The 10,699-nt window shown below is 42.5% G+C and overlaps 1 protein-coding gene across 3 annotated transcripts in view; it reads left to right on the top strand.

Annotated features, from left to right (window-relative positions):
• Nucleotides 1–10,470: 10,470 nt before the first annotated feature.
• The window catches only part of SCUBE2 (signal peptide, CUB domain and EGF like domain containing 2), a 68,836-nt gene continuing 68,607 nt past the window's right edge, over nucleotides 10,471–10,699 (top strand). Inside the window, exon 1 of one of the 3 annotated variants that reach the window (XM_032357954.1) lies at nucleotides 10,471–10,664. The gene's annotated coding sequence lies outside the window, so the exon portion shown is untranslated. The remainder of the gene's footprint in view (nucleotides 10,665–10,699) is intronic. The other 2 variants (XM_032357953.1, XM_032357955.1) reach the window with 2 other exon arrangements.

Here is a 10,699-nt window from a genome sequence, read left to right as displayed (position 1 = left end):
TCTTGTTATGTTCATTCCAAGGTATTTAACTTTTTTTGTTGCTACTAGAAACAGGGTATTTTTTCTATCGCATCATTTATATTGAGAAAACTTGATTTCTGTATGTTGATTTTGTTCCCTATGTGTTTACTGTGCTTTTTAAAAAATTACTTATAGTAGTTTTGCAGTTGATTTTCTTAGATTTTCTAGGTATACAATTATATCACCTGCAACATGCCTCTCTTCCAAATTTCACCCTTTGATTTATTTTGTCTAGTTGATTTGACTAGTATGTCTTGTGGAGTGTTAAATAATAGTCAAGTGATCATCTTTGTCTTGTTTCAGAATCTAATAGAAATCTTTCTAGGACTCTGGGATCATGACCTGAACCAAAGGCAGATGCTTTAATCCACTAAGTCACCCAGGTGCCCCTAAATGGTGTAATATTAAACCATATTTGCATTCTGAAATGTATGCTACTTAGTTATGATGCTTAATTCTAATTGCTAACTTTTGTTTAGGACTTTTTATTGATGGTCATAAGTGATACTGATTTCTAGTTTGTTTTTTTTTATGTGGGTGTATAGTATTATCAAAATTTGATTCTTTTTTAAAAGGTTTTATTTTTAAATAATCTCTGTACCCAGTGTGGGACTCAAACTTACAACCCTGAGATCAAGAGTCCCATGATCCACTGACTGTATCAGGTAGGTTCCCTTCAAGTTTTGATATTAATAGTATACATGCTTCATAGAAAAAACTTGAACTTTTTCCCATGATTCTACAACAATTAAAAACCACTGAAAGCGGTGCCTGGGTGGCTCAGTGGGTTAAAGCCTCTGCATTCGGCTTGGGTCATGATCTCAGGGTCCTGGGATCGAGCCCTGCATCAGGTTCTCTGCTCAGCGGGGAGCCTGCTTCCCTTCCCCACCCCTCTCTGCCTGCTGCTCTGCCTACTTGTGATCTCTGTCTGTCAAATAAATAAATAAAATCTTAAAAACAACAACAACAAACCATTGGAATACTCCACTTTCTTCTTCTTCTTTTATAATGGGCAGCAAAACATGTTTTGTTGAGTGATAGTAAAGTGATAGTACGAGGCTCCTGAGGAGGGAGGGGGTTGCCTGAGGGGGTTGCCCTGGAATAATCTACTTTTTAAAAAAGTTTGTTAGAATTTTGCTTGTGAAATTATCTGGGCCTGCCTCATTTCTAAGAGGTAGAGTAACTCTGACAACCTTCTTTATTTTTCATTACAAACTGATCTCTATCATTTCTGTCTCTTCTAAGGCCAGTTTCATGTGCATGGCTCTTCTGCTATTTAGAAGTCTTGGATTTTTCTTCTTGAAGTTACCTTTATAATTACAGTTTTCTTTTTCTTTTTTAAAATATTTATTTATTTATTTGAGACAGACAGAGAGAGTGTGTGCAAGCAGGGGGAGGAGCAGAGGGAGAAGGACAAGCAGACTCTCCATTGAGCAGAGAGCTCTATGTGGGGCTCGATCAGGACACTGAGATCATGACCTGAGCCAAAGGCAGAAGCTTAACTGACTGAGCCACCCCCTGGACACCCCTAATTATAATTTTCTATGATGTCCTTCACCCTCCATTTCTTTAGATAGTATCTGTGACTTGCCTTTGTGAGAGTAATAAAACTAGCTCATATCCTGATACAAAGCTCAGACAAGCAGCTGAGATAGTGGCAGCAGCAAGAAGAAAGGAAGGTGTCTATATGGGGGGCAGTGTTGAGACCCACGGTGACCGACCCACCCCCAGAACCTGTTCCTGTGGTGTCAGCACAAATATTAACTCTGAAGCACCAGAACAGAAATTGCCCGCCCTCAGGCGGCAAACTTTGTCAGTAAATTATTACAAAATCAAAGCAAGTGTATACGTCCTCCAGTCAAGCATAGTAGGGAGTTATTAGAATTTTTTGAAGAGTTTAGAACCTCTGGTTTTTAAAACTGCTACAACACTGGGAAACAAGTATCCACAGGCTAAGAAATAGAAACCAAATACAAAAATTGTTCCATGAGGTGGAAAGGAATAATTCTTTCTTTCTTTCCTTTTCTTTCTTTCTTTCTTTGAGAGAGAGCATAAGCAGAGGGGTGAGGGAGAGGGAGAAGCAGACTCCCCACTGATCAGGGAGGCTGATGAGGGGCTCAATCCCAGGACCCAGGACCAAGATCCTGACCTGAGCTAAAGGCAGATGCTTAACCAACTGAGCCACCCAGGGACCCCAAGAATACTATTTTCATATGAAGCTTCAGATTAACCAATTATTAACAAGGAAGACAGTTTTAAAATTAATTTTTCCTTATTAAAGATATGATGAATACATAAATAGGTGTTTTGAATTACATACAAATCATGAAGCCTCTTTTGGTTTCTTATATGACCTCCACAAATTACAGGAAATGTCAAAGGAAACATTGACATACCATTGTATAAATTTACATTTAAATTAAAGTCAGACTTACCCCAAAGTGATTTGTATAAAGTTAAATTTTTAAAAAAAATTTTTTGGTAAGATTTTATTTATTTATTTGACAGAGATCACAAGTAGGCAGAGAGGCAGGCAGAGAGAGAGAGAAGCAGGCCCCTTGCTGAGCAGAGAGCCTGATGCGGGACTCGATCCCAGGACTCTAGGATCATGACCTGAGCTGAAGGCAGAGGATTTAACCCACTGAGCCACCCAGTGCACCAGAATTAAATCTTTTTAGAAAAATTGTTCCACAAAAATCATAAGCTCTAAAATTTATATTTTAAAATAATTGATCAAAACTGTATCCCAGTATGTTATAGCCTGTACATATTCTCGGTAGACCCAATAACAGTTGGATCAAGCAGAAGGATCCTTCTCAGAATTACAGATTATTGAAATTCATTTGTGACCTTTCATTTGCCGAGAATGATGATGTCCTCTTAATTACATTGACTGAAAATGAAGATCCTAAAAGTATAAATTTGATGACCTCATACACGATTTTCTAGAAAATGAGGCAGAAAAAAAATATTATGATCAAGATAGCACATTAATAAAGTATTTTTATTGGGGCGCCTGGGTGGCTCAGTGGGTTAAAGCCTCTGCCTTCAGCTCAGGTCATGATCCCAGGGTCCTGGGATCGAGCTCCGCATCATGCTCTCTGCTTAGCAGGGAGCCTGCTTCCTCCTCTCATTCTCTCTCTGCTTGCCTCTCTGCCTACTTGTGATATCTGTCTGTTAAATAAATAAATGAAATCTTTAAAAAAAAAGTATTTTTATTTATTGCACTGTATAAAATTAGGTCCCTAAAAAGTTCTTTTTTGCAGTTTGTAAGCTCTTGTTATTTATGTATTGATATTACCCCTACTATGTTTTACAAGTATAAAATATTTTTGAAAGGGAGCACCTCTGGGTTGTCAGTTTGAGTCCCACCTTGGGTGTAGAGATTACTTAAAAAGATGAAATCTTAAAAAAAATACATTTTCGAAAGAAAAAACTATTATTAGCACCTTTAATGGAACTTTCCCCTTGTTTTTTGAATAAGGGACCTTGCATTTTAATTTTGTGCTAAGCCCTGTAAATTATGGAACTGGTCCTGCTCATGAGGTTCCCTGCGGAGGAAAAGCAGACAGGGAAGCACCAAAGGTTTATTTTAAAAAGATTGTATTTTTTGAGAGCGAGCAAGCATGAGCACACTCATGCATATGAGCACATGCACACCATGAGCCGGGGGGGGGGGGGCAGAGATAGAGGGAGAGGGAGAAGCAGGCCCCTTGCTGAGCAGAGAGCCCAAAGTGGAGCTCAAGGGGACACTGACATCATGATCTGAGCAAAAGGCAGGCGCTTAACAAACTGAGCCACCCAGTCGTCCCACCGAAAGTTTTTAAACAGGAATCGTCATATTTATATTTTGGAAGAGGTCTTAAGGATGAAATTTTAGGTCTTTGAGGGCAGGATTTGCCTCTAAATTCAGCTTATATCTTCCATAATGCCTAATACTGCCTGGCACATGTGGGCTGTACAGAGCAGTGGTTAAGAAGGCATATCTGATGCCAGACATCTTGGCAATGTGTCCTGGTCGCCATTTTTAGCGTTACTTAAACTTCACTTCAGATTCTACATCTGTAAAATAAAGATAATGGTAATATCCACTTCATAGAGTGTCTATGAGAATTAAATGAGCTAATGCACATGAAATACTTACAACAGTGTCTGACATTTAGTATTCACTCAGATGTTAAGTATTATCATTTTAAAGTAAATATTTGTTGAAGGATTTTTAACCTTCCTAAAGCAGAAGAGAACATTGATACAGTTTTTAGAACCATTAAAAAATTAAATGGAGTCCTGGCATTTATACCAAGATAGTATCAGCTTTGTGAATAAAACAATTATTTATTTCTTAGGCTTCTGAGAGGATTCAGTTCTACCCAACTATCATTTTCCCATCTCACTGAGAGGATCACCTGCTACCCAGACAAAATTTCCTTATGGATGCTTATATGGAACTGACTAGGACTATTTTGGGGTTGTAAGTAAAAAACCCAGTCAAAAAACCTCAGTGAGCCACCACTTCACATCCCTGATGATGGCTATCATTTAAACAAGACAAAACAACGTAAATTTTGACAAGGATGTGGAGAAGTTGGAACTCCTGCACATTGATTGTAGGAATGAAAAATGGTGTAGTTGATATGGCAAACAGTATTAAAGTTATTCAAAACATTAAAAATGGGGGGCACCTGGGTGGCTCAGTCATTAAGCATCTGCCTTCAGCTCAGGTCATGGTCCCAGAGTCTTGGGATTGAGTCCTGCATTGGACTCCGTGCTCAGCAGGAAGGCTGCTTCTCTCTCTCCCACTATCCCTGCTTGTGTTCCCTCTATCACTGTGTCTCTCTGTCAAATAATAAATAAAATCTTTAAAAAAAATTAAAAATGGAATTACTGGATGGTCCAGCAATTCCACTTATGGATGTATACTCAGAAGAATTGAAAGCAGAGATATAACAGCGGTTTGTACACCCATATTCACAATCATATTATTCACAATAGCTAAAAGGTGGAGGCAACCCAAGTGTCCACTGATGGGTGAATAAACAAAATGTGGTCTACACACACAGTGGAATATTCTTCAGACTTTAAAAAGAGAAGAAATTCTGACACATGCTACGGTATAGACAAGCCTTGAAGACTTTACACTGGGCGAAACCAGGCAGCCACAATACTGCATGGTTCCATTCATATGAGGTGCTTGGAGTAGTCAGAATCCTAGAAACAGAAAGTGGGATTGTAGTTGCCAGGAGCAGGGGTGGGTGGGGTAGGGGAATGGGCACTTTCTGTTTAATGGTATAAAGTTTCAGTTTTGCAGAATGAAAAAAGATCTGGATGTAGATGGTGGTGATGTACCAATGCACATCACCAGTACAAAATGATGTAAATGTACTCAAGGTCGCTAAATTGTGCACTTAAAAATTGTTGAAGTGGTAAATTTTATGTTGTGTATATTTTGCCACAATTTAAAAACAAACAGTGGTGCCTGGGTGGTTTGGTTGGTTAAGCATCTGTCTTCCACTCAAGTTGTGATCTTGGGGTCTTGGGTTTGAGCCACATTGGGCTCCCTGCTCAGTGGGGAGAGTGTGTCTCCCTCTGCCCCCCACCTCCCTCACTGCTTGTGCTCTCTCATGCTTTCTCTCTTTTCTCTCTCTCAAAATGGATAAATAAAATCTTAACAAAAATAAAAACAAACCCAGTACAAACAATAAGAAAGTGTACTGGCACATATAACCAGAGATCCTAAGGAAGGGAGTGCCTCAGCACTGCTTTCAGTGTTTCTCTTAGTTTACACTCCTCAGGTTGGTACCAAGATGGCTGCCACAGTTTCTCACTACAGCCACCTCACAGGAAGAAAAAAGAACACTTGCACACCAGCCTTTCAAGCAAAGGGACTGAGATTCACTCTGATTCAAACATATGATTATCCCTGAACCCATGACTATTCTAAAGGGAATAAAATGAAAGATATGTATTTTTTAAGATTTTATTTATTTATTGAGAGAGAGTGAGTAGGAGGGAGAGGGAGAGAGAATCTGAGGCAAACTCCACGCCGAGCACAGAGCTGGACATGGGACTCAATCCCAAGACCACAAGATCATGACCTGAGCTAAAACCAAGAGTTGGACACTCAACCGACTAAGCCACCCAGGTGCCCTAGAATGAAGGATACTATCTTAAACCAACTCCAGAGCCTGAAGCTGAGGTTGGGGCAGCTTCCCTCCTAGGAACATGGTGTGCCTTAGGAAAGGATGAATATATGTTAGGAAGAGAAAAGGAGCAGATGAGGATGAGTAAGCAACTAGAAAAATTTACTGCCTCATATCCAGCTCAGACATATTGAAAAAGTTTTTCAGGAGATGTGAAAACTATCCATGAAGGAGAAATTAATGTGTGGAAGTTTTCCTTCCAGAATTAGTTCTCAGGACCTGCTAACTTGCTGACTCCAGAACTTTCATCCATACCTCATTGCTTTTGTGGGAACATCACAGCAAACAACTTTTTCTTTGAGGTATAGTATATTTAGAATCAAGATATACCATTTCATTCATTTAAATATTTATGGAGACCCACTTTGTGTCTTTTAGGCAAAGAGAAGAGTGTGGGTAAAGTGTGTATGAGGGAAAAATGATGAACTTCCGGTATAAGCAGTTTGATGTCTCTGGAGCATAGCCTGTGAGGGAGTGATAGGAGAGAAGCTGGAAAAGTAGAATGGGGTCAGATCATAAAAGTCTTTCGCTGGGCAGTTCTTGTTTTAGCTTAGTTATTGAAGTGACACACAGACAATAAAGTACATTAAGCTTAAGCCAACATCTCAGTGAATTTTTACATATGTATACACATCCATATAATCACCACTCAGCTTAAGACATCAAACATGTGTAGCATTCCAGAAGGTTCCTTCACACCGTTCCTAGTCAGTCCTCACACCCAGGGGAATACTGTTCTGGCCTCAATTGGTATTAATTAGTCCTGTCCTTAGCCTACACAGAAGTGGACTTACACAATTTGTACCCTTTTGTATCTGGCTTCTTTTATTCATTATAATGATCATGAGATGTCTCTATGTTGTTGAACTTATGAGACTTTGTTCGTTTTCTTGCCCTATAGTATTCCATTGAATAAAAACGCAACAACTTTTTAATGTATTTTCTTGTTGGCAGCCATTTTGGTTATTTCCAGTTTTGTGCTAGTGTGACTAAAGCTATTGTGAACATTCTTGTACATGTCTTTTAGTGAACATATGTACTCATTTCTCTTGGGTATATACCTAGAAGTGGGCAGGCACATTTTTGTTTTAGTAGGTACTTCTCAACAGTTCTCCTGAGTGGTTATATGAAGGAGTTTTGACTTTGGCCTGAGGAAGACTGGGAGAGGTATGTTGAAATTTACATTTTAGTCCGGCAGCCACTTGTGAAAGATGTACTGAAGGCAGGTGAGGTTCGAGACAGGGATACCAGTAAAGAACCGCAGACTAGGAGAAATAGACCAGGTGAGGGATGATGAGGCCCTGAGCTCTGGAAGCTTGCATGGAGGGAGAGGATGGCTTTGAGAGATGATAAGAAGGTAGAGTTGACATGATTGTTTGGATGTAGTGGAGACATTGGAGTCCAGGATGACTGCCAGGTCTCTGCCCTTTCCGGAGAGACGGAGCACTTGGGAAGGAGCAGGTTTGAAGGAGAAGATGAGCTCTGTTTTGAACATCTTGAATCTGAGGGACCTATGCAAGAACAAGGTGGAAGTATCTAGTAGGCAGTTGGATACATAGAACTGAAGCTATGGAGAGAGATCCAAGTTGGAGATTTCTGTTATGGAAGCAAGGGAATGAGTGAAACATCAGGGATGGGATGTAGAAGGAGGCTCCCAAGAACGTGATTGAGAAGACATTTCCTGAGAGGTAGAAGGAAAACCAGAAGCTTGCCTGCTGTGATGAAAATCCAGGGGAGGGAAAGTTTCCAAAAAGAGTTTCTAAAGGCTGCTGAGGAGTCAGAAGAGATGGCCCTTGAAAGGTGTCTAGTGAATGCAGAGTTTAGCCTAGCTGTCCATAGTGCAGAGGCACCCTGGTCTTCTGCCTCCATAGTTTCTCTGGTTCCAGAAGCCCACAACAGTGTGGTGGGGCTGATGGGTCTCTCTTCCCCCTCAGGTCTTGTTCACTGGCCTCTCAGCCTGAGGGAAAGGAGAGGCAGAAGGAGAAGCAGATTCAGCCTCAGTCCAGGGACAGGGGCTGTGGCCTCTCAGAGAAGTTTGTGGGGACCTCAGCTGGACAATAGAGGGCAGACGGCAGCTAGTGCAGGGCCCACCGCGTCCCTCCTGACATTGGAACACCAAAAACACTGACATTAGAACACAAACTTCGCCTGGAGCCTTTCCCCTCTGGAAATTTCCAGTTGTAAACCATACTGACTTTAATCTGAAGTGTCAGAAAGGTTGCCCAGGAGTCTGGGAGCCAACCAGCTGAAAGCACATTTGTATGGAAGTCGGGGCGAACAAAATAGAATTCAGAACATTTTTTGAGATTTATGCCAGTGGTGAACTTTTCCGGGAAACGTGACAAAAACTGACCCTCTTAGGCAAAAAAGCACTGGGTCTTATCATAATTAATTTGTATTCTTACTGAAACATAAACTTGGGGAAATAGTGAAGGGGAAGAACAGCACATGTCTTATTTCTTTACCAGGCAAAACAAGGGCTGGAGGAGGCTCCCGTAGAGTTTAATGGGCAGCTTTATGTATTTATATGCTTTGACTGGAGCTAAAGAGGTCTGTGCCACACAATGGGCAGTTTCTAGTTGGATTTTAAAAGAAAATAACTTTGATCATTTCAAAAGCAATGAAGCCTGATGCAGCGCAGAGAAAAGAAAGCGGTAATTTATGGCTACCATTAAGGACACAAAGACAAAGGCGGAGGGAACGTTTCACTAAGTGAAGATTTACAAATGTGTAAAAACCATCCTTATGACCAGAAATAGCTGAGTGTCTCTCTCGGAACCAAACAAAAGGGGATAGGAGGGAGGGGCAAAAGACAGAAAAAGGGATGCAACCTGCCTGCCTTCACTGAGGGATGAAAAGGTCAAAAGAAAAACAACCACAGAAAAGTTATTTTCTCAGATTCTCCATCAGGCAGCCGCACTAGCAATGAAGGCGCAAAGAGGCATTCTTCACATAGGCCCATAGGCATGGGAAAGACAGGGGCAGCAGATGGGGGTTGGGGGTGGGAGAGGTGGGGGTGTGCTACAAAGCGGGGTGCCCTGGAAAGGGGATGGACCCTAGGAAGACACGTTCTTGTGCATGAGCTAGGTGGGTGTTTTTTGTGACATTTATTTTTTTCTGATTACCAAAGGAGTGTGTGTGTGTGTGTGTGTGTGTATCCACTATTCATATACATTCATTATTAAATTTTCTCCTGTAAATATATACACATGTACATACAAACATACATGTATATGCATGTATGTATGTATATGTATGCATAGGAGAAAATGTAATAAAGAGACACTCTGATTAAAACCCCTCAGTATGGGGCACCTGGGTGGCTCAGTGGGTTAAAGCCTCTGCCTTCGGCTCAGGTCATGATCTCAGGATCCTGGGATCGAGTCTCGCATCGGGCTCTCTGCTCAGCGGGGAGCCTGCTTCCTCTGTCTCTCTGCCTGCTTCTCTGCCTACTTGTGATCTCTCTCTGTCAAATAAATAAATAAAATCTTAAAAAAAGAAAAAAAAAAAAAAAAACCCTGAGTATGGTGTTCAACCACAGCATCTCAGAATCGTTGCTACATTTGTTCCTGGAGTGATGCTGAGTGTAGTGGGCTCATGGCAAGAGGCCGTGTGGGACGTTCCTGTATGCATGTGTTCCCTTGTAAGGACTGTCTTGCTTGGAGGGCTGGCTGCCAGGAGCTGCCTGTATTTGCAGCTGGCCAGACCTGATGTTTATGAGTTCAGGTGGTCATAGATACCACGTGTGACCCAGGCAAAACTGGTGCAGTCTCCTGTCCCTGCTGGCTCACCTTTGACCACTAGCCCCCTTTCTCTTCACCTTTTAGGCTGCCCTATAGATACATTTAACCAGTGTTAAGTGAGATGAACAATTTCTACTGTGGCCCAGCGGTGTACCAGAGAGGAACAAGTCTAAGCACGCTGCAGGGCCGTGGGACCAGTGGGCCCCTGCTTGGGGCTGGGGATCACAAAAGGCCTGGCTTGGGCAGCATGGAGAAGGGTGCAGCGTGCATGAGAAGGTGAGCAGCAAGCTGAGGTGGTCCTCCCCTCAGGTTCCTGAGGGTCAGAAGTATGTGGAATTGCTCACTCCAACCACATTACCCCTCTCAAGTGGAGAGTGGAAAAGCCCGACAGGTAGCTTTAGGGTTTGGGGGACTGTAAGATTCTGAGCTACACAGGACACTTTCTGGGAACCTCCTGTGGGAATAGACAGAGTGCTATCTGTCCCACAAGAGGGACTGGGTCAAGTTGTAGGACACTGCAAACAGGCAAAGCACAAGGCTCTGAGGGCTGGAGTGGGGCGGGGGTGAGGGAGCCGGCGGTTTGGTGACGGGGCTTGGGGCCTGCGCTGGGGCCACGGGCCCTCCCGGCCAGGCTGACAGCCGCCCTCGGGCCACCGCGGCCGCGCCCCCTCCGCCCAGCGCCCGGAGGGGGAAGGGAGGGGGCCGGGAGGGGCGGCACTGCCCCCGCGCCGCCCG

This window comes from Mustela erminea, chromosome 9 (genome assembly GCF_009829155.1).
Source record: "Mustela erminea isolate mMusErm1 chromosome 9, mMusErm1.Pri, whole genome shotgun sequence".
Classification (NCBI taxonomy): Eukaryota; Metazoa; Chordata; class Mammalia; order Carnivora; family Mustelidae; genus Mustela; species Mustela erminea.
This window is presented reverse-complemented; position numbering and strand designations above follow the sequence as displayed.